The sequence below is a fragment of the Gadus morhua genome, chromosome 20 (genome assembly GCF_902167405.1).
Source record: "Gadus morhua chromosome 20, gadMor3.0, whole genome shotgun sequence".
In the NCBI taxonomy this organism is placed as follows: domain Eukaryota; kingdom Metazoa; phylum Chordata; class Actinopteri; order Gadiformes; family Gadidae; genus Gadus; species Gadus morhua.
This window is the reverse complement of record NC_044067.1, coordinates 8,756,424-8,777,163: the sequence shown is the minus strand read 5'-3', so window position 1 is coordinate 8,777,163 and position 20,740 is coordinate 8,756,424. Positions and strand designations below refer to the sequence as shown.

The 20,740-nt window shown below is 46.2% G+C and overlaps 1 protein-coding gene across 2 annotated transcripts in view; it reads left to right on the top strand.

The window, feature by feature from the left end:
• Nucleotides 1–1,928: 1,928 nt before the first annotated feature.
• LOC115533195 (beta-galactoside alpha-2,6-sialyltransferase 2) overlaps nucleotides 1,929–20,740 on the top strand; it is a 39,966-nt gene continuing 21,154 nt past the window's right edge. Inside the window, exons 1-2 of one of the 2 annotated variants that reach the window (XM_030343545.1) lie at nucleotides 1,929–2,110; nucleotides 20,663–20,730. The gene's annotated coding sequence lies outside the window, so the exon portion shown is untranslated. The remainder of the gene's footprint in view (nucleotides 2,111–20,662; nucleotides 20,731–20,740) is intronic. The other variant, XM_030343546.1, reaches the window with a different exon arrangement.

The following is a 20,740-nucleotide window of genomic DNA, read 5'->3' as shown; positions in this document are numbered from 1 at the left end:
GCGATCAATGTTCAGTTCTCTGTTCCGGGGACTGCGTGTACCGCGATCAAGACATTACGCCAGCAGCAGGCATAATGATTTCTGATCAGTAGGTGATTTGCAACCAGATGGCGGAGAGATGACCGATGCCGCCCAAGGCCTGGGACCCAATCGCACAAGGGACCCAATCACTATGGAGAACGTCACACACTCACAGCTTTTTAATGGCCGTAATTAAGGCAGTGAGGAACAGCACACCGGGACATGTCAGAGCCACCAGACAGATGTTGGCATCGCATTTGTGGTGCCTGTCGACCACCATGTCCGCAAACCAAACCCGTCTCCATCGCATTGTGTGCTGCTCCACGGGGAAAAAACGGGTGAGATTGATGCAGAACATCGATGAGCCACGGGGGTTTGATATACGTCGAGGCACGCCGAGGGAGGGACTATCGACCTCAGAAGGTAAAATACCTTCCTGTAGAACAGCAAAGGTCAAGTGAATAGCGATCTGACGCAGTGTTTTCCAGAGGCTGTCAGTGGAAACCTGATGACCTTGGGGAAGTCTGGAACCCGAGGCTAGAGTTCAGCTGCAATATCTCTGCACAACTCACAGTAAGACGGGATTAGCCGAAAGGCTTCCCCCGGGAGAGAGGTGAGGCGGAGTAGGATCCCACCGACCAATAGAAGAACCACAGTAGGATGGTGTAGAGATGCAGAAGTCAGGGAGCCTTTCACATGGACTTCTCAAGGACACATACACGCACGCCGCAAGCCCTCACTCACTCGCACAATCCCACACACACTCACACTCACACGCACACGCACACTCACACTCACACTCACACTCACACTCACACTCATACTCATACTCATACTCATACTCATACTCACACTCACACTCACACTCATACTCATACTCATACTCATACTCATACTCACACTCACACTCACACTCATACTCATACTCATACTCACACTCATACTCACACTCACACTCAGAAACAGGCACACACACACACACACACACACACACACACACACACACACACACACACACACACACACACACACACACACACACACACTCACCCTCACCCTCAAGGCACACAGGTAACGTTTAGAATCCCACCGTAATCCAAACCTTGAACAAAGGCCAGCCAGCGGCCGTATGAGGAGCTGGTGTCGGACCGCCGGCAGCTCTATGCAGCGGGGCACGTGAAGGGACTCGCACCTGCATATGGAGGTGTCCGTCAAAAGACACCCCCCCCCCTCCCCCAAAATGGCCCCCCGGGGACGGTAGGGGGGGAGGGGTTGAGGGGGCGCTGACGAGGAGGGGGAGCTATGCGGAACACCCTGGGAGCTTTAATAGTACATGAGTCATAACGTGGTGACGGTCACTAAAGGCTGAGGATCCAACGCACACCACCCCCCCCATCCCCGTCACCTCCACCACCCCATTCCCCCACACAGGAATGCTGCGAGTGAGCGTGAATCGTCACGACATCATCACATACTCTTGACTTGCCCGAACTGAACCACGAGTGTGTGTGTGTGTCCTCTAATATGTTGGTTTTACCAGTTAATTTCTCTCTCTCACACACACACACACACACACACACACACACACACACACACACACACACACACACACACACACACACACACACACACACACACACACACACACACACACACACACACACACACACATTGTTTACATTTTTTCTTATTCTTCCTTCAAAACTGAAACACTATTAAGTTATGAGTTTAATTATTTAGAGTTATGATTTAGATTATGCATAGACTGTATATATATGTTATATTTTCGACGGATTCATAATGATGATATAGGGTTTCAAATACTGTACTGTCAACCAGCGATGAGAAGTCAGCTCGATTGGCAACCAAAAAAACGACCCTTGCTCCGCCCATTTCTCCCAGTTCGTAGGAAATGCTAGCCACAATGTGATACAGCACGGCCGGGGCGCTGTACACTGTAACGGTGGCTCTCTTGCACAGAATTGCCAAACGAAAGCGTTTGTGGCGTGCACAATCGCTGTGCAACAAGGCGAACTGAACGAGAATTGAGTGCTAAACGCCATGCAATGAAGACGGACATATCGTTGGGGTAAGGCTTTGTTCTCTTTCTGCAGGATTTTCCTGCCAGACGCTGCATCTCGCTTCAGAGCGCTTTGTGACGACCGACCGAGCCCCCGTGCCGAAGACAGGACACAGGCAGCGTTGGCCTTTTGAACGATAACGTTTAGAATAATATGCACAATGACTGATTGTTTGCTGATTCAAATGTATTTACTGTAACGGGATTTATTTATTTATTTATTTATTGCGTTCATCTCCGTAACGGAGTGTGCCAATTATCTTCCAAATTGCTTGCCCAATTCGGTCGCAAATTTCGCAGTCTTCTACTGTATCAACATTAAGCCACGGTTTATAGGTATATTAGGGGTAAAGCCTCTCGTTCTCAAAAATGCAATGCAACATAAATCGATTTCGCATTATCAAAAATGCCATGCAATAGATACGCTTTATAAAGCCTAGGGTACAAAATATGCATTTAAAGTGATCGTTATTGTCTTAACACAAAGACGGGTCTTCCTTTCGACTGTAGCTGTATGCATGCCAGGCAGAGTGCGTATTTTCCCCCTATTCCATTCAGTTGTTCAGAGCAAGTTCTCAGACACGAACCCCCACTGCCTACTTTAAAACCAGGTGGAAAGAACTGAGTGGTTTTTAGGAGGTGCCACTAGGGGTGCGTGATGGCTCTTTATTATAAGGCAAATTTTGAGATAATCCACATAGATCAAACGGTTTCTGAGATTGATCAATGCTGGAGCAAAGGGTGATCTTCGTTCAGAATTTCTCAAAGTGGTGATCTAGGCAGGGTGGATGGTTTCAAATTGAGTACACTTCTACAATCACACTTCTTTGTGGTAGCCTATCATTTACTCGAAAAAACTATCACCAGCCTTGAATTCCAGCTTGCAGAGGTCGAGGTCATAACAACAAAAAAAAATATTATCCGTTTTTGAATGAGAGAAGATTATTTTGACTTGCAAATTTAGAAAACAATAGTGTCTTGAGCTGTGATTTTGAACCACAGTATTGTAATGATATACTAGGAGTTGTAGTAGTAAACTCATACTATGTTTTGCTGTATACACTTTATACACAAAGTGAAGCTATAGTAATGGACCTGTGCAATAGTAACAGGAACATTTAAGTCAAACAAACACACACACACACACACACACACACACACACACACACACACACACACACACACACACCGTACACACACACACACACCGTACACACACACACACACACTCTCAATCACACCTCACCCAACGCTTAGAGATCCTTAGCCACAAGAGGGTTATGTGGTTCTCACCAAGCATCTGCATTATTGCTTTAATGACCCTTTACATCGCCCCAAATAGCTAATTACCATCACACTTAGGCTGGCCCCGCCACGTCTCTAAAGCTGGGCGTTTTATTGGCTAAGAGGTGGCAGCCAACTTCCTGGTTAAGCGCTTACAGGTGTGGTGTTGGAGAGGAGAGTGGCTCTCTGTATGCACGGGAGGGGCCGGTCTTTGGTTCGTCGTGTCCGCCCGTCGTCTATGCCTTGCACGTCTCCACGTATTCCTTTCATTCCTGCACTTTGTCGGAACCTGGAAAATCATTATCTCTGCACATGTAATGATCACGTTTCCGGGCAGCTGCGCCTTTTCGCACACACACGCGTTGGCCGTTCCCTATTTATCGGACTCGCGCCGTAATGCGGAGCCAGGGTGACCAGACGAACCGGCTGGCCTCGCTCATTCAACGCGCGGTGAGGGAGAGGGACAAAAGGTGCTGGGCTCAGAGGCCAGCCAGCTGTGGCCCCGGCTCCGGCGCCCAGGGGCCGGCGGCGCGACATGGGTCCGAGCGCCTCCATGAGAAACACATGGCCATGTTTCAGCCGGGTCTGGTGGAGGTGGTGGTGGTGGTGGTGATGGGGGGGGGGGGGGGGTGTGATCACCTCGTGCACGGCCGAGTGAGGGATGCGGCTGCTGGGTTGATTTAGTGGGCTGTGCCCCTTGATCATCGAAGGTTTATTTTCTTTGGTCTGTTGCTCGGTGAGGTGTTTGTTTTCCCAGGTGCACTGCGTGTCTCTGGTCGGGGGTCTAATCTGGGATCGGGTTGAGGTATCAGCGGCGTTCACACAGATAAGATCAGGGGGTTGAGTGCCAGGACAGCGTCCGGTCGACCGTAGGACACTCCCACGGTTAACTTTAACCAGGGTGAGATTGTTTTCCTTCCAAAAAACACTGTGTATCTATTCGTCTTTATATATCTTTAGGTGAATGTGCGTGTGTGTGTTTGTGTTCGAGTAGATGACCACAAATGGGTTGATCCTGGCTCTGTGGTCTGCATGTTTTTCATCTCCCTTAAGACTGAGGGTTGGACAAATTTCACTTGTGTTCCACACTTTGGTAAACAGATCAATCCGGGCGTTTATAAGCCCCTCATCACACAAGCAATTTGATTGGGGTTTTAACTGGCGGCAATTAACAGCTATTAACACGTGCTAAAATCTACTCAGGAAATGAAAGGGAAGGGAACAGGAACAAATAAAAGGGACCCCTCTCTCGGGGTGGGGTGGGGGGGCCTGGAGGAACAGTTCAACGTGTAAATCATTCCTTTTGAAGAACCCCCCCACCCCTCCCTCTCTTGCGGACGGCATCACCCTTTCATCATCTCCACCGTCCTTGTCACACCATCGTCAAGGAGACGCACACAGTGGCCACCGCCTGAGTCCTTCGTCGCAGACTTCGGGGGCCACTTTCTCTCAGCTGGTGGCTCATGGGCCCGGGACAGGGGTAGGGGTTGGGGGGACAGGGCCTGCTGTATTTATGGAACCATGAGGGGAAGGTGCAGTAATGCGTTTCCCTCCATAGGACCTTGCCGTCAGCGGCCTGAGTTCGACGGGGTGGTGGTGGGGGTGCATACTGTCATTAAGGACCACTACCCCCATGTGATTTACAGAGGAGTGTCTGCTCGGAAGGTCGGAGTGATTCAACAGTAGCCGGCTGCTAAGAGCTTTCTAACTTTCCCCTCTCTCTCTCCCTGTCTCGCTCCCTCGCTCTCCTGCCTCCTACCCTTGCTCTCCAAACGACAGTAGTTGGCTGTCTCCGTAGACACACTGCTATTAAAGTAGGAGCCCGGGCAATGTATGTTTCGCATTACACTTTTGATTACATTTCAAGTCTCGTGTGTGTGTGTGTGTGTGTGTGTGTGTGTGTGTGTGTGTGTGTGTGTGTGTGTGTGTGTGTGTGTGTGTGTGTGTGTGTGTGTGTGTGTGTGTGTGTGTGCTGCGTTGGGGGGCTAATAACCAATACCCCAGCCCCCTCCCTCTGCAGTGGAAGACTTGATGTAGATTTACACTACGTCTTGGGCATATCATAATCCACAGTTATTGTCAGCCGTGCTTCTGAAAGATAAGCAAGATGGTGAATACCAGTGGCGTGTCAGCCGCTGACGATGATCTGGTGGTTCCTTCCTTCCTAAATCTAGTAATTAGTGTGTGTGTGTTTGTGTGTGTGTGTGTGCATTCTCCCAGGAAACCATGGAAGTAGTGTTGATTGACAGATAAATGGATGTTTCCTGCTTGCCTCTAATCTTCATTTCTGGGGATTGGTTGTTTCGCTTTGTATGCACGAGTAGGAAAACATTATGCAACAGTATGCAAACAAACAATCTTCCTTCCTAGAGATTTGGTTGGATCGCTTTGTATGATGAGCGAAGTATGCAAACGACATTTCCCTAATTACACGTCCTATATTTAACTCCTCTCTCTCTCTTCGGGTCTCTCTCTCTCTTCCATAGACGTCTGGTCTGTTCTGGAAAACATGTCCGCTGCTCTCATAATTACAGGGCACACGCACCCTTCACATGCTGCTCTGATGGTGGCACCGAAAGGCTCAATTGGTACTCTTAATGTATTGCCCAGTTGTGTGCATGTGTGCACGCGTGTGTGTGTGCATGGATGGATCTAAGAGTGTGTGTGTGTGTATGTGTGTGTACACAAAATGTAGCCTCAAATCAGCTTCAGTCCCAGGTGTTTGTGTGTATATGTGTGCGCACATGGAGCTATGAGTGGGTTTGTGTGTGTGTGTGGTTAGGGCTGGGCGATTGATCGAAATTTGATCGAGTTCGATTTTAGCGTAAAACCATCCAAAAATCTAATACAATCGAGCTTTCGTTATTATTATAATTTTTTTATTAAATGTTTTATAGAAAGTGCAGCTGAATAGGCAAGGCAAGGCAACTTTATTTATACACTTTATTTATGCACTTTTCATACACAAGGCAGACTCAAAGTGCTTCACATATAAACATTGTCATATAATAAAATAAAATAATAGATAAGTAAAGGAAAACGTATGCAAAGAAATGGGTAAAATAGAAAGTTAAAAAGGCATTTTAGTATTAAATAGAAAATAAAGGCAAAGTTAAAAATGCTTTTTAGAAAGTGCAATGTATTTAAGATTTAGCAGAAAGCTACAGCAAACATAAAAGTCTTCAGTCTTGTTTTAAAGGGGCTCAGAGTTGGGGCAAGTCTTAAATCCTCTGGGAGTTTATTCCAGCTATTTGTTGCATAGTAACTAAATCCTGCTTTCCCATGTTTTGTGTTTACTCTGGGGATAATTAACAGATTGGTCTCAGAGGATCTTAGTGGTCTGGAACAGGGGTCCCCAAGCTTTTCAGCATCAAGGACCGGTATGATTCTCCGAAAAGTTTCACGTACCGGGGGGGGGGGGGACTTATGGCATGTAAAAGACTTATGGCATGTAAAAGACTTATGGCATGTAAAAGAGTGACAGTATTGCGAAGTAAATTGAGTTTATTAAGTGTGCATGCATTTGGCATGAATAAAAAAAAAAAAATAATAATAATAATCTTTCTCTGCGGACCGGTACCAAATGACCCACGGACCAGTACCGGTCCGCGGACCGGGGGTTGGGGACCGCTGGTCTAGATGGCTGATGTTGTGGAAGCATATCACTTAAATATTTTGGGCCTAAACTATGTAGGGATTTATAGGTTAGCAACATGATTTTAAAATCAATTCTCTGACCTACAGGAAGCCAATGTAACGATTTCAGAATTGTAATAAGATCTAATTTTTTGGTCTTTGTTAGAACTCTAGCAGCAGCATTCAGAACAAGCTGAAGCTTCCTCAGAGTTTGTTTTGGGAGACCTGTAAGTAATCAAGTTTACTAGTGATAAAGGCATGTACAAGTTTTTGTAAGTCTTCGGTGGACATGAGCCCTCTAAGTCTTGCTACATTTCTAAGGTGATAATATGCTGATTTTGTAACTGATTTGATGTGACTGTCGAAATGTAAATCTGAATCCATGATAACCCCTAGAATTCTGGCTTTGATTGAGGTTTTCAGGGACAGAGAGTGAAGGTGTTGGGTTACTTTAAGCCTTTCCGTTTTGGAACCAAATACAATTATCTCTGTTTTGTCCTCATTTAGTTGAAGGAAATTTCGGCACATCCATTCTTTCACTTGCTCAATGCAGTGGCACAGCAGATCTATGGGCCGATAGTCATTTGGTGATAGCGATACATAGATTTGCGTGTCATCAGCATAGCAATGATGGTCAATATTGTTATTTTGCATGATTTTCCCTAGTGGGAGCATGTAGATGTTGAATAAAGAGGGTCCTAAGGTCGAACCTTGTAGGACTCCACATGTCACGTTGGTTGATTCTGATATAAAGTCGCCAATGGAAACAAAGTAGTTCCTATTTTGTAGGTAGGACCTGAACCAATCTAAGACGGTGCCTAAAAGCCCCACTTAGTTTTCTAACCTGTCCAGAAGTAATGTATGGTCTACAGTGTCGAATGCAGCACTGAGGTCAAGTAGCATTAGTATTGAGGTTTTGCCAGAGTCTGTGTTAAGACGGATGTCGTTTATAACTTTAATAAGGGCGGTCTCAGTGCTGTGCAAGGGTCGAAATCCTGATTGGGTCCTAAGGTCGAACCTTGTAGGACTCCACATGTCACGTTGGTTGATTCTGATATAAAGTCGCCAATGGAAACAAAGTACTTCCTATTTTGTAGGTAGGACCTGAACCAATCTAAGACGGTGCCTAAAAGCCCCACTTAGTTTTCTAACCTGTCCAGAAGTAATGTATGGTCTACAGTGTCGAATGCAATGTGATTAAGTTGCTGGAGGACAACTTTCTCAATGATTTTACTCATGAAGGGTAGATTTGATATTGGTCTGTAGTTGTTAATAATAGAGGCATCTAGGCTCCGCTTTTTTAAAAGGGGTTTAATAACTGCAGTTTTCAAAGCTTTTGGGAAATTGCCTGACTGGAGAGAGTTGTTAACTATCTGCAATATGTCTACTGCTAGGCAGTCGAAAACATTCTTAAAGAGGTTGGTAGGTATAGTATCAAGGCAACAGGTGGATGGCTTTAGTTGTGTCACAGTTTCCACAAGATTTTGAGAGTCTATAACATTAAAGCATGGCATCCTTGCCACGTTACTTTTGCCTGAACAGGGTGGTAGTCCAACATTTTTGTTTGAAGTGGAGATATTGATGGAGCGTCTGATACCTTCAATTTTATCAGTATAAAAAGCTGCAAACTCATTGCATTTCAGCGTGGAATGGAGATCAGGTGGAATTTGTGTTGGGGGGTTGGTCAGTCTGTCAACAGTTGCAAATAGGTTTTTTTGCATTTTTAGTGTTGGTTTTAATGATATTGGAGAAAAATGTTTCTCTAGCATTTTTTACGTCTAAATTGTAGGCATGGAGGCTCTCTTTATAGATATCATGGTGAATATGAAGTTTTGTTTTACACCAGATGCGTTCAACCTTCCTGCATTCTTTTTTCTGTGCTGTTACAGAAGCAGCTTTTCTCCAGGGTGCCTTTTGCTTTCCAGAAATCGTTTTAACCTTATAAGGTGCAATGACATCTATGACTTTCAAAATTTTCAAATTAAAGTTTTCTACAAGATCATCAGCAGAGCATGGGTTTAGAGGTGGTAGCAATGAGATGGCCTTTATAAAAAGTACATTCGAATCTTCATTGATTTTTGACAGTGTTTGATTTTGTCTGTATGTCGGGAATAAAATATATGTTAAAGTAAACAAAAAAGGTCAGACAAGGAAGGATCTGTCTCAGAGAGATCAGAAACATTGAGGCCCTTTGTGATAACCAGGTCTAGAGTGTTCCCCTTACAATGAGTAGCCTCTTTCACATGTTGAGACAGTTCAAATGTGTCCAAAATGGTAAAAAGGTTTTTTGCACACTTGTCATTCAAATCATCAGTATGAAAATTGAAGTCACCAGTTATAACTAGACAGTCAAATTCTGTGGAGATGCTAGACAATAATTCTGTGAAGTCATCGAAAAAATTTGCAGAATATGTGGGTGGCCTTTAAATAATTAATAGGAGAACTCTGGGGGAGCATTTCAATACAGCACTAAGGTATTTGAACGATGGACCGACGATCACCAAATAACATCCGTTTCCCCTGAAATACATTTTTAAATATAGCAGCAACCCCTCCACCTCTTTTTCCAGATCTACATGCATCAATAAAGTTATAGTTGGGAGGAGCTGTCTCTATCAGAACGGTTGCACTGTTAATTTGTTCCATTCATGTTTAAGTTAAAAACATAAAATCCAGTTTAGAAGTGGTAATAAAATCATTAACTAAAAATGATTTGTTATTAAGAGACCTCACATTAAGTAGAGCCATCCTGATGGTGTTGTTGATAGGCTTTAAGGTTGTTTTTGGTTCGGAGGCAATAGATATGAGATTTGTGAGGTTAGCAGTGTATCTAAGTTTCCCTTTGTTTACTCTCTTAGTGGTTACAGCATGAATGCGAAAGTTGCCCTGCTTTGACGTGGTCAACCTTGGGTTCAGCAGATTATGTGAAACTTCCTTTATACTGTGTCTACGGCTGACCCTTTTTTGTCTCAGTAATACTCAGGACTACTATCAGTACAGGGGGGGGGCTGGGGCGCCATCCTCTTGGGTGTTATCAGCCTGTGGCCATGACCTGGCGATGCTATCATTGACACAGATGCAAGTTTGATGCCAACATATTCCAGTTTCTCAAAGGTCCCATGACATGAAAATCTCCCTTTATGAGGTTTTCTAACATAAATATGAGTTCCCCTAGCCTGCCTATGGTCCCCCAGTGGCTAAAACTTGCGTTTGGTGTAAAACGAGCACTAGCTGTTCTGCTCGCCTTTGAAAAAACGGAGGCTCAAGTGCGCTGATTTGGAATGTCTGTGTTTAGGACGTCATCAAGCATGATGACATCCTAAACGTCATTATGCTCCTTCCCTTACTCTGCCTGGCCCGCCCAGAGACGTTGGCCCGCCAATGAGACTCGACCGTGCGAGCGCCACATGTGTGTGTGTGTGTGAATACACGCACTGTAACGCAAGTGTTTCTTGTCGGTTCTTTGACGTGTCTTGTATTTCCACAACGAGACTGTTGTGGGGGTTATCTGAGCCATGGTTGAGAAGGAATTGGGGGAAAGGAACTTTGGCTTTGACTCGCTGAAGTACATGAACTGCGACATGCCGCCGGTTGCCGCGAGGCACCATCGCCCGGCAGCGGGCAGCCGGCAGCAGGCAGCACGCAGTCGGCTGCTTCAGTCGACTTCAGGTTGATGTGAAAGTGGAAGAACCAGAGACGTCGCAGAACCCGACAAAGTCGTTTGTGATTCATAATATCGTCTGGAGGCGCACACAGCTTTTGGCCGTGATAATATGTATTATATGATATAGATATCTATGTATTATATGATATTATTTAGATATAGAGCTCCAGGACTGTAACGCAAGTGTTGTACACCTCATTGTTATTATGATAACCGTTCTGCTTTTGGTGTTATGGCGCATAACACGTCGGACTCTCGTCTCTGGTATTTCTACAACGAGACTATCTCAGCCAAGGTTGAGAATGAATTGGGGGGAAGGAACGTTGGCTTTGACTCCCTCAAGAACATGAACCACGACATGGAGGAGAAAGGGATTGTTGGCGGCGAATGTCTCCCGCTTGAGCCCAGCTGAGGGACCACCGCCGGAGGCGGAGGTGCCTAAGCGCTGCCCGGCAACGATCCCTTTCTCCTCCTTGTCGCGGTTCAGTCTACTTCACATTGATGTGGACGTTGAAGAACCAGGAACGTCAGAGAACCCAACGCGGTCGTTTGAGATTCATAATATCGGCTCACACACCTTTTGGCCGTGATAATATATATTATATGTTATAGATATCTATGTAGGCTATATGATATATTTAGATATAGAGCTCCAGGACTCCTGTGTGTTCTAGAATATTTACAGAACACGGCTAAAGGCTGTGTGCGCCTCGCCATTGCGATACATCCACTGTAAACAGAGCGCATGGTACCGTGGCTGCAAGCTGCTCAGGGCCACACCCCCACCCTCCTCCTTGACCCGCCTCGCTCCTCCTCATTTGCATTATAGCTACAGACACCAAAACAGCGCATTTGGGGGAAGCTCAATGTGCGACTGGCTCGGAGTGGCTGTAACTCTGCACCACGGCTGAATTTCGGGAACGTCTTTGAATACTGTGTTAGTTGCCCACTAATACCTCTATTAAAGAATACATAAAATAGCATGTCATGGGACCTTTAAATTCGGCTGGAAAATCGCAAAGGGAGGAGACATTGGGGCTGGAGATGTTGTTGTGGCTATGGGAGAGATGAGGCTGGAGGTCATCGTCAATGGGGGAATGCAGAGGAGGGGGGTGGCCGTTCCTCGCCAAGCCAGCATCAGCGATGGGGGAAGGCACAGTGTTGATGGCGTCGGGCGGGCTGTTGTCTCTCCTCAAGGTCTGTGGGCTGTCTGCTATCTGTGTGTCAGATAGTGGCAGAGTAGATGCGTGGGGGAGGCTGTAGTCTCGCTTCTTCTCAACCTGTGCTCTGACTGTGGCCTGTGCGTCAGAATACATATCTCTACATCATTTCAGACTTGAACATTTTTTTTTTGACCATTTAGTGTATTTCTTTAAGGCGAAGTTTCAAAGTTCTCAATTACAAAGGGTTTTTCGGGAGAAACATGCTGATAAATGCATCATGTTTTCAATCTCAAAAACAATCGTTTGAATAATCGTGATTTCAATAATGAACAAAATAATCGCGATTGTGATTTTTTTTTTTCCACAGTCCAGCAGCCCAAGTGTGTGCACACTAAATTTAGTCTCAAATCAGCTTGAGTCTGTCTATCCAGGCACACGCTGCTGTATTGTGGCCAAAGGGCAGGCAGTCTGTCTATTTACTGGGATGCAGTGCGGTGCGTGTGAACAGTCCCTGGGAGCACGTGCACTCGTGTTGTGCGCTTGCCTACTCCGTGCCGTGCACGATGTGCGCCCCGCAGTGCTGGGCACGGCTGTCGCTGATGAAGGCGCTGGATCAGGGCAGAGAGTGGTGTCGAGCAGATGGAAGGCGACAGGAGTGTGTGTGTGTGTGTGTGTGTGTGTGTGTGTGTGTGTGTGTGTGTGTGTGTGTGTGTGTGTGTGTGTGTGTGTGTGTGTGTGTGTGTGTGTGTGTGTGTGTGTGTGAGACAGACTTCCTCTCCCTGGCACCTGGCTGAGAGATTTGGGTGTGTTCACCAACCTGGAACCAGCAGATTGATGAGATTTAGCTTGCCTCGCGTTCCGGGGGAAAGGTCGGAAATCAAACCCCAGCAGCTGTGTGTGTGTGTGTGTGAGACCACAAATGGTCTTATCCTGCCTGCCTTTTATTTGCCTGCAGGACTGAGGTTTTGACTAAATTAATTTGCTTTAGACTTGGGGTGTGTGTGTTTGTGTTCAACAGTGCGCAAGAGAAGGAACAGAACACATCAGCCGGAGTTAGTTTTTTCAATATCCCAATATGAAAGAAAAAGAGTGATTCACAACAAACAGAAGAAGAACAAGGCAGCTACACACTCTGAATTCTCCGGACAATGACCTGCTATATTCAGACATGGGCTGAATCAGACATTACACAGACTTTATTATTGGGGATATATCATTACGGAGCTGGCAGTGTAAGGTCTGTTTTAATGTCCGGTAGATCTGATTCAGACATGGAGCATACCTATGTTCCCTGCTTTGTATGTGACCGGGGAACATTTTTTTCGTAGGATGGTAGGGGCAAGTACCGCCTTTTTCGCCTATGATTGGTTAGAATGGCTGTCCTCCGATTGGTTATGGTTAGGTTTAGGGATAACCCTCACCCTAACCATAACACTAAACCTGACCCTAACCTTTTGCACCCGGGGAACATAGGACCTTGGGAACATAGGGATGACCCCTTCAGACGTTAGACATTTCCAGCTCCTCCAAGTAGCTTATGTGGACACGTTCAGGGTTGCCGTTCATGAGTAGTAGTGGTCTTCAGCCCCACCACTAGCCCATGGTCGAGCCCAGATGTAAGTCTTTTTGTCTGTCTGTCTGTCTGTCCGCACGTCCGTCCGTCTGTCTGTCTGTCTGTCTTTGCCCAGAGTTTGGGTGATTTGCTGTCGCCGGTGGCTAAAGTGAGAGCACGACAAACGTCTCTCTCTCGCTCGCCGGCTCGCTCTCTCACGCTCATTTTCTCACGCTGGCTTTCTTCGGCTGGCTCTGTGACTCAAACCCCTCCAAAAAAACCTGTCTCTCTCTCCCTCCCCCTCTCTCTCTCTGACTCAAATGGAACAGAACAACAACACTGTGAACACTTTATAATAAGATAAAGATTTCCAATGTACTGTGAAAACAAGCACGCTCGGGAACCCTTTGAAAGCCAGCTTTTACAAGTGCAGCATGCGCTGGGTGTACAACCCCCCCCCAACTATTCAAGTATACAAGTGTTTCATTTTTAAAACACTTGTTTTAAAATTCCTAAGCCCTATCTTCCATTCTGCTCTCCCTCTCTGAAGGCCATCTTTCATTAACCGCCCCTTAATGTCTGTCCCGTGCTACAATCAAGTGGAACATCCGCTTGTTGGGACCGGGACGGCGAACATGTACGGGCGGGCAGCCGTGGCTCCATCAGCGTGCTGCCGTCCTGTTTGATTGGCAGATGGTTAGCTGGCTGGAATGGCAGGCCTGTCTGGCCTGTGGTGTGATCTCAGCTTCGCATGCTAGGTGCCAGCGGCGCGGGGACGGCTGGTGGTCGACTCACTCCACATCTCGCCCACTCGCCCCCGCAGAGGTACACGGGACCTTTCTTTCCCGCTATCGAGTGCACAACAGCACGTACATGCACGCAAACGCACGCACGTGTGCATGTACACGCGTTCACATGTGTGAGTGCGCACACACACAGACACACAGACACACACACACACACACACACACACACACACACACACACACACACACACACACACACACACACACACACACACACACACACACACACACACACACACACGTTTAGTGGTGGTAGTTTTTGCACCAGCCAACATGTCCGCCCGTGACGGAGTGGGATGTAGGTCACTGCGATGTGGAAAAGGGAGACAGGCAGTGGGCAATGGAGGGGAATGTGGAGAAGGCTTTGGTTATGACATTGTGTCTGAGCGCCTGCATGCACCGCAGCCTGCCAGCGGCAGCCCAGAGGAAGTGTTTAGCCCCTGGAAGCCGGGCCCCCGCTTGGATGACAATAAAGGTGATGCTGTTCCCCTCCATCTATCAAAGATGAATAACTGCTCCTGCTTCTCCTTCTCTATCGCTCTCGCTCTTCTGCCTCTCTCACTCGAGCTCCGGCTCGCTCCCCTCATCTCTCGTTGCCGACCTTCTCGGTTGCTTTCTCTTCATTCCTCTTTTTCTTCTTTTACCACTCCTGCTTCTATTTCTATCCCCTTTTCGTTGCTCATTTCCGTTTCTGCTTTTTAGTTCTGTTTTTGTCTCATTTTTTACGGTTACTGAATAGGGATGCACCGATCCGCTTTTTTCACCTCCGATACCGATACCGATATCTGAGGTTTAGTATCGGCCGATACCGGTCCGATACCGATATAGAAAAACAGTGCGAAATTATGGCTACAAACTGTAAGTTTCATTGAGGGGAAAAGACTGGGATCATGAGACTTGAATTTTTGGAGGTGCTTTATAAGGTTTGTGGTATTAAAGCTAGAAGGTTTAGTACCACCCCTCGGGACATTTACTTTGCATATGTTGCATGTAGCCGTGGAGCTTGCTGGCTTAGGTAAAGTGAAATAGCTCCAGATAGCAGATCCTTTTGCTCGCTCCATTTTGCAATCACTGTAGGCTCCGCACGGCGTGTTGCTTGTTTATGACGTCACTCACAGCGCACAGCATAGAAACTGAATAGATCAGCCAATAGATAGATAGATACACTTTTATTAATCCCGTGAGAACATTTTCGTGGGAAATTCAATTATCAAAGCAGCAAGGTAGTAGGAATAGGATTCAAGTATGTACATAAACGTAAAAAAAATAAATAATAATAATTTTCTTTTTTTTTTAAATATGGATCGGCCCATTTGTCACCGATACCCGATCTAGAAATGTCTTCAATATCGGTACCGATACCGCTACAAATATCGGATCGGTGCATCCCTATTACTGAACCCACCCTGCATGTTTACATCGGCACCAACGTAAGTGACACAGCATTTGCCCTTCCGTATTTTCATAAAGAGATTTGTCACGGCATGTTGGTAAAGTTTCTTACATGGCGGTTCCCAGTTTTTTGTCCTGAAAGGTGCTACACTTCCCTTGTTTAAGTCGGAGGTGTCAGTGCGCTCACACTAAATGCTCTACCACAGATCAGCACGACAGTGATTGATGGTTTGACGGGGTAATCACCCAGACCGGTGTGGTCCTTTAACACACTGCGAACACGGGGAACGAAGCAGTCCTACTCCACACCGGGAACATGTATATATTCGAGGCCCCCGTGACGTGTAAAGGCACGGCCTCTGCTATGCTCGACGTGCTCTGCATGTTCTCCATAGCTGGTCCACGTCTCATCGCAGCACTGATCACAACACCGGGACTCGTGCTGTGTGAGGTCAGACATGCTCGGTGTAACCGTAGACACCGACGTCTGATATATCCGTGGCGGTAAGCACCCCATAGCCCCCTGAGACCCGCAACGACGAGGAACTCTAGCCGGGGGTCCATTAAGTAAGAAGAGAGGCGGCAATGTTCTGTGTACCGTACGCCAGACTGTTTTCCTTGTCTGTAACTTTATCTTTGATCGGGATGATAGCGCCGAAAATGACTTCCTATTCCGTGTTCTTTCTGATGAGAATGTTGTCTTTTTTTGTTGCTGCCTCTTTTGTATCGTTCTTTTGTATCTGTCTCAACCTCTTGGCCTGGTTATGCTCACAAAGGACTCTTATTGGCTGTTATGGGCCGTATCTGTAGTAGTTAAACACTCTGCGATGACTTGAAATGACCTAATGCTGCTTCTGCCTTCGGGAATCTGTCTGGTAGAAAGAATATCCAGCTCTGCAAATGAATATGTCTTATTGAAGGTCTGTTACATTTTCTTATTATTGTTTTGATACTACCATGGAACAGACTTGTTTCTATTTTTAGACGAATGTGCCACATTTTTTTTTGCATTACTTTATCTTCTTATTTCCTGTCGAAAGCCGCAGTGCCAGAGATCTAAATGCTTCATGCTGCAGATTCATCTCTAGGGTGCACTCACACTAGGCCATCTGGCCGTGGCCGTTGGCCGTTTTCACACCTAACCGTGCTAAACTGGCCCCATTGTTCTCTGGCCTGCACTCACACTAGGCCATCTGGCCATGGCCGTTGGCCGTCGCAACTGTGGCCTGGCCACGGTAGGCTCTTGTACATACGTCATCACGTCGTAAGTAACACGTCATCACCAAGCGTCCGCTGCATCGACCATAATAAAGTCTTCCGCCGGTCAGAGTTTTAACAACAATGGGCAACAACACAGAGAATACAGTTCGCAGTCTGTTGCTTATTTGGATATTTTTACCGTTTAATGGGAAAGAAGGCTCGTCGCCTTTATTATGTCCATGGTCGTCGCATCATGGACTATACGTCATCCAGCTCAGGTTGCGTAGCCGTGCGTGTGCGCGTGTCGGCTCATTAGCATCTGTACCACACTCACACTGGCAGATTTGAGCACGGTTAGGTGTGAAAACGGCCACGGCCAGATGGCCTAGTGTAAAATCTGGTCTAGTCCTTTTGAGTCACACCAACCTCCCATTGGGGTTCACTTGAACATCATCTGAGGTGTCAAAGAAGCATGATTTATTTTGCAGATTAGAAACCCAGCACTTTGAAGAAAGAAGTGGAATTTCCGGTATTCATAGAATTGATAAGCTATGACCCTGTTGCACAATCGGCTTGTACGGTCGTGTTCCTCAGCCGAGTTAACATTGCTCACACGCATCTCACAAGGCATGTCTGTCTTCGTTATTTTTCGTCTCCTATTTGCATGCAAATCTTATGGCGTCAGGCCTACTGGTTCTTGATTTAATGTATAAACATTAACATTCAGGCCTTCTACGTTTACATATTTATTTAATGATTCATTAAAAACACTGGCAAACCGCGGCAAACTGAATGCAAATACCAGCACCCTCCGAAAACCCGAAATTTACTTCATGTATTCTTCTGGTCTGTAGCAGCTGGCTTGGGTAAAGAGGATGACTTTGAACTCTTTCTTGATCTTTCTTCTGCTCTGGTGTTTCTGGCCTGAATAATGATCAGAAGATATTTCAAATAAGGAAGAAAATGGGAAGCATGGATAGGTTTAATCGAATAATGCAGACAAATTCAAGTTAAAACTGACATTATTTAACAATGACACATTGGCTAAATATGATCATATTCATCAGTCAAAACCTTTTTCGGACCCATGGTTAGTTTGCCCTCACACTTGAATGTGACCCATGCACGGACGCTTTAATGCTTAATACAAAGGTTGTCAGCGCTCTGCGTTATAGGCGCATTAAGGGTGACCGACCCATTTGAAGTGAAATGTTCTTGTCCCAGGAGTTGACGCTCAAAGCCCATAGACGAGCCAGGCTGTAGCTGCACCTCTTCACCTTCCTGGCTCTGGGAATAATTAAGCTGAAGCTGGGACGAAGGGGACTTGATGTATGGTAGGAAGGGTACAGATTTAGATAGAGCACAACGACCTCCTACCTAACAGCCCCCCTGACACACCGGGCCGTCGGGGAGAGTCTGTAGCTCTAGTTTCTTCTGTGTGCCCTGCACTGTTGGCACCAGGTCGTTTCCTTGGCTGCTGTTTAAGGCAGATTTCAACATGTTGAAATCTGAAATCACCTTCACCGAAACAGTTAAATCCTGAGAATGTATTTTGATCTTGTGTCACGACAGATGCAAATAAAACATTTCCATACAATCTAGAATTCATTGCAGCCATGCATGTTGGCATGAGTGATGTTTACGAAATGTTGCCACATCATCAAAGCAGGTTCATACAAGGTTGTCTTCCTTCTTGTGGTCTTATCTATTGCAAGTTTTCTGAGAAATATAGCGCACACGTATCACACTTCTGTATCATGCTTCTTCTTCAAGATGCACAAATGATTGCTTGCATTTCACATTTCCTTCGACTGTTGCAGTATTGGTCCATTAGTCTAAGTAGAAACATCAGTGCTAAACACGTAGTCGACTACTATTCTCAATTGTCTTTCACTTATAACCCAATTGCTGCCATTACGCTCTAAGATGTAAATACCTTTTCCGGGGGAAATCAAAACACTTCATCAATCATGTTATTGGCTATAGAATAAGGTTGGCAATTTATCATCTCTCTCTCTCTCTCTGTCTCTGTCTCTGTCTCTGTCTGTGTGTGTGTGTGTCGCATAAATGCTACCTTTCAAGCTAGTTCCGCTCTTTAATTAACACCTAATTATCGTCCTGCAGGCAAGGGGCCTGTTAGCATTTAGCTAAGCTCCTCTTCCTGTTCTCCCGTCTGAGAATCACCGCCTCTTGTCCTTCCTTGTTTATCTCCACCCCCTTTTCTTTCGTTCCATTTGTTTTTTAGCTCAATACATTTTTTATGGGAGTCGTACCGTCGTCGCTCTCTCAACGCGAGTCTCCCCAGCACCCTGTTACTGGGAGACGTTTCTTTAACCTCTTGTTGTCCGGAGACATTTCTTACCTCTTCTCCCTATGCCTCCCTCCCATATCTTTTATTTCTCTGGTTCTCACCAGGCAAGACGGGACTCTTCTGCCCACGCTACTCCATCTGTGCCAGACATTTGCTTGTTTTACAGCAGTTAGTGAAGCACGCTTCCGGATTGGTTGTTCGGACCTTGTTCTCCCTTCAAGCGGTTAAATTACAATTTTCCACTAGGTCACCTTTTGACCCCCCAGCAAGTGTTGCCCTGGGAAGGCATGTCCAAACTGCTACATCGGAGCAGTATAACCCCCTGCTCCCCGACCCTAGGGCCAGAGGTTTCTCTGGGACCGCCGATCACAGCTGGCTGTGTGTGGGAGCCAGCCTGCATTCTCATGCATCAGTCTCTCGGGGTCAGGGTTATTGCCCAACATAGATGCCCGCCCCCCCCCCCCCCCCCTGCTGCCCCCCCCCCGTCAGTGCATGAACCGCGGCCTCCTTGTGTGGGCCAACGGTGGGTGGCCTGGAGGTCCTGCTATACGGACCAGAGACGAGGAAGCAGCCCACTGGGCCTCGACTCGGGGCCAGATGCTTGCCTCCGATGGCCGAGGGCCGTAATTAGGACAGGGGAGGAGGGGGACACACTGCCCCCCTCCGATGCTAGGAGCCGGGGGAACACATCATTACCCACCACGCAGGAGACCTTAGCGCTCCGGTGTCAGCCAATTGAATGGCTCACTTGTTTATTCTCGTAGATTATTTTCTCTCTCCTCTCACTACGCTATTAGGCTGAAAGAGGCCAACGTGTTAGAAGGAGATTGCGCGACTCTGTTGGAGCAATCTCGTGTTTGGCCGTACAGTTTGTTGGAGGCAAGGGAAAAATACACTTGCAATTCCTTTTTTTTTCTCCCTACTAGGTCAGCATTGCACGATTTGATAAAGTAATTGGACTTGATGAGGTCCCTTGCAAAATTAACAAACATGTTGAGTAAAAACAAGGCCCTGGGAGAGTCTGTACTTTGACCTGTAAATGGGTTTCAGGACACTGGGCATCCTATAATAGCAGGGAGGATGCATTTACAGTGAACACAATGAAACCGAACTCTGAACTAGGGCTGCCTGATTATGGAAAAAAAATCATAATCACGATTATTTTGGTCAATATTGAAATCATGATGTATGATGTATTTATTCAACATGTCTCTCCCGGAAAACCCTTTTTACTGAGAACTAAACCCAACCCTAACCCAATCTAAAATAATGAACAGATATGTGTCCAGCTGTTCTATAAAACATTTCATGAAAAATAAATACAAAAACTAGATTATATTGGCTAATATATCGAATTCACGATCAAAATTCAATTAATCGGCGAGCCCTACTCTGTACTCGGACATCCTGCACGAGAAAACAAACTATTAAAAAATGTTTTTCAAGCATTGAAAAAAGCATTCAAGCATTTAATAATGGTTTCCTTTTTTGGATCTTGTGTGTGCCTGTCTGTCTAAAATATCTCCCCACTAACGTTCCTGTTCCTCTTTTAGGGTCCTTTCGCATACTGTAAAGCCCATGGACACATACAAACAGTAGAAGTGTCTTTGCAGGCGTGCAGGTGAGATCTG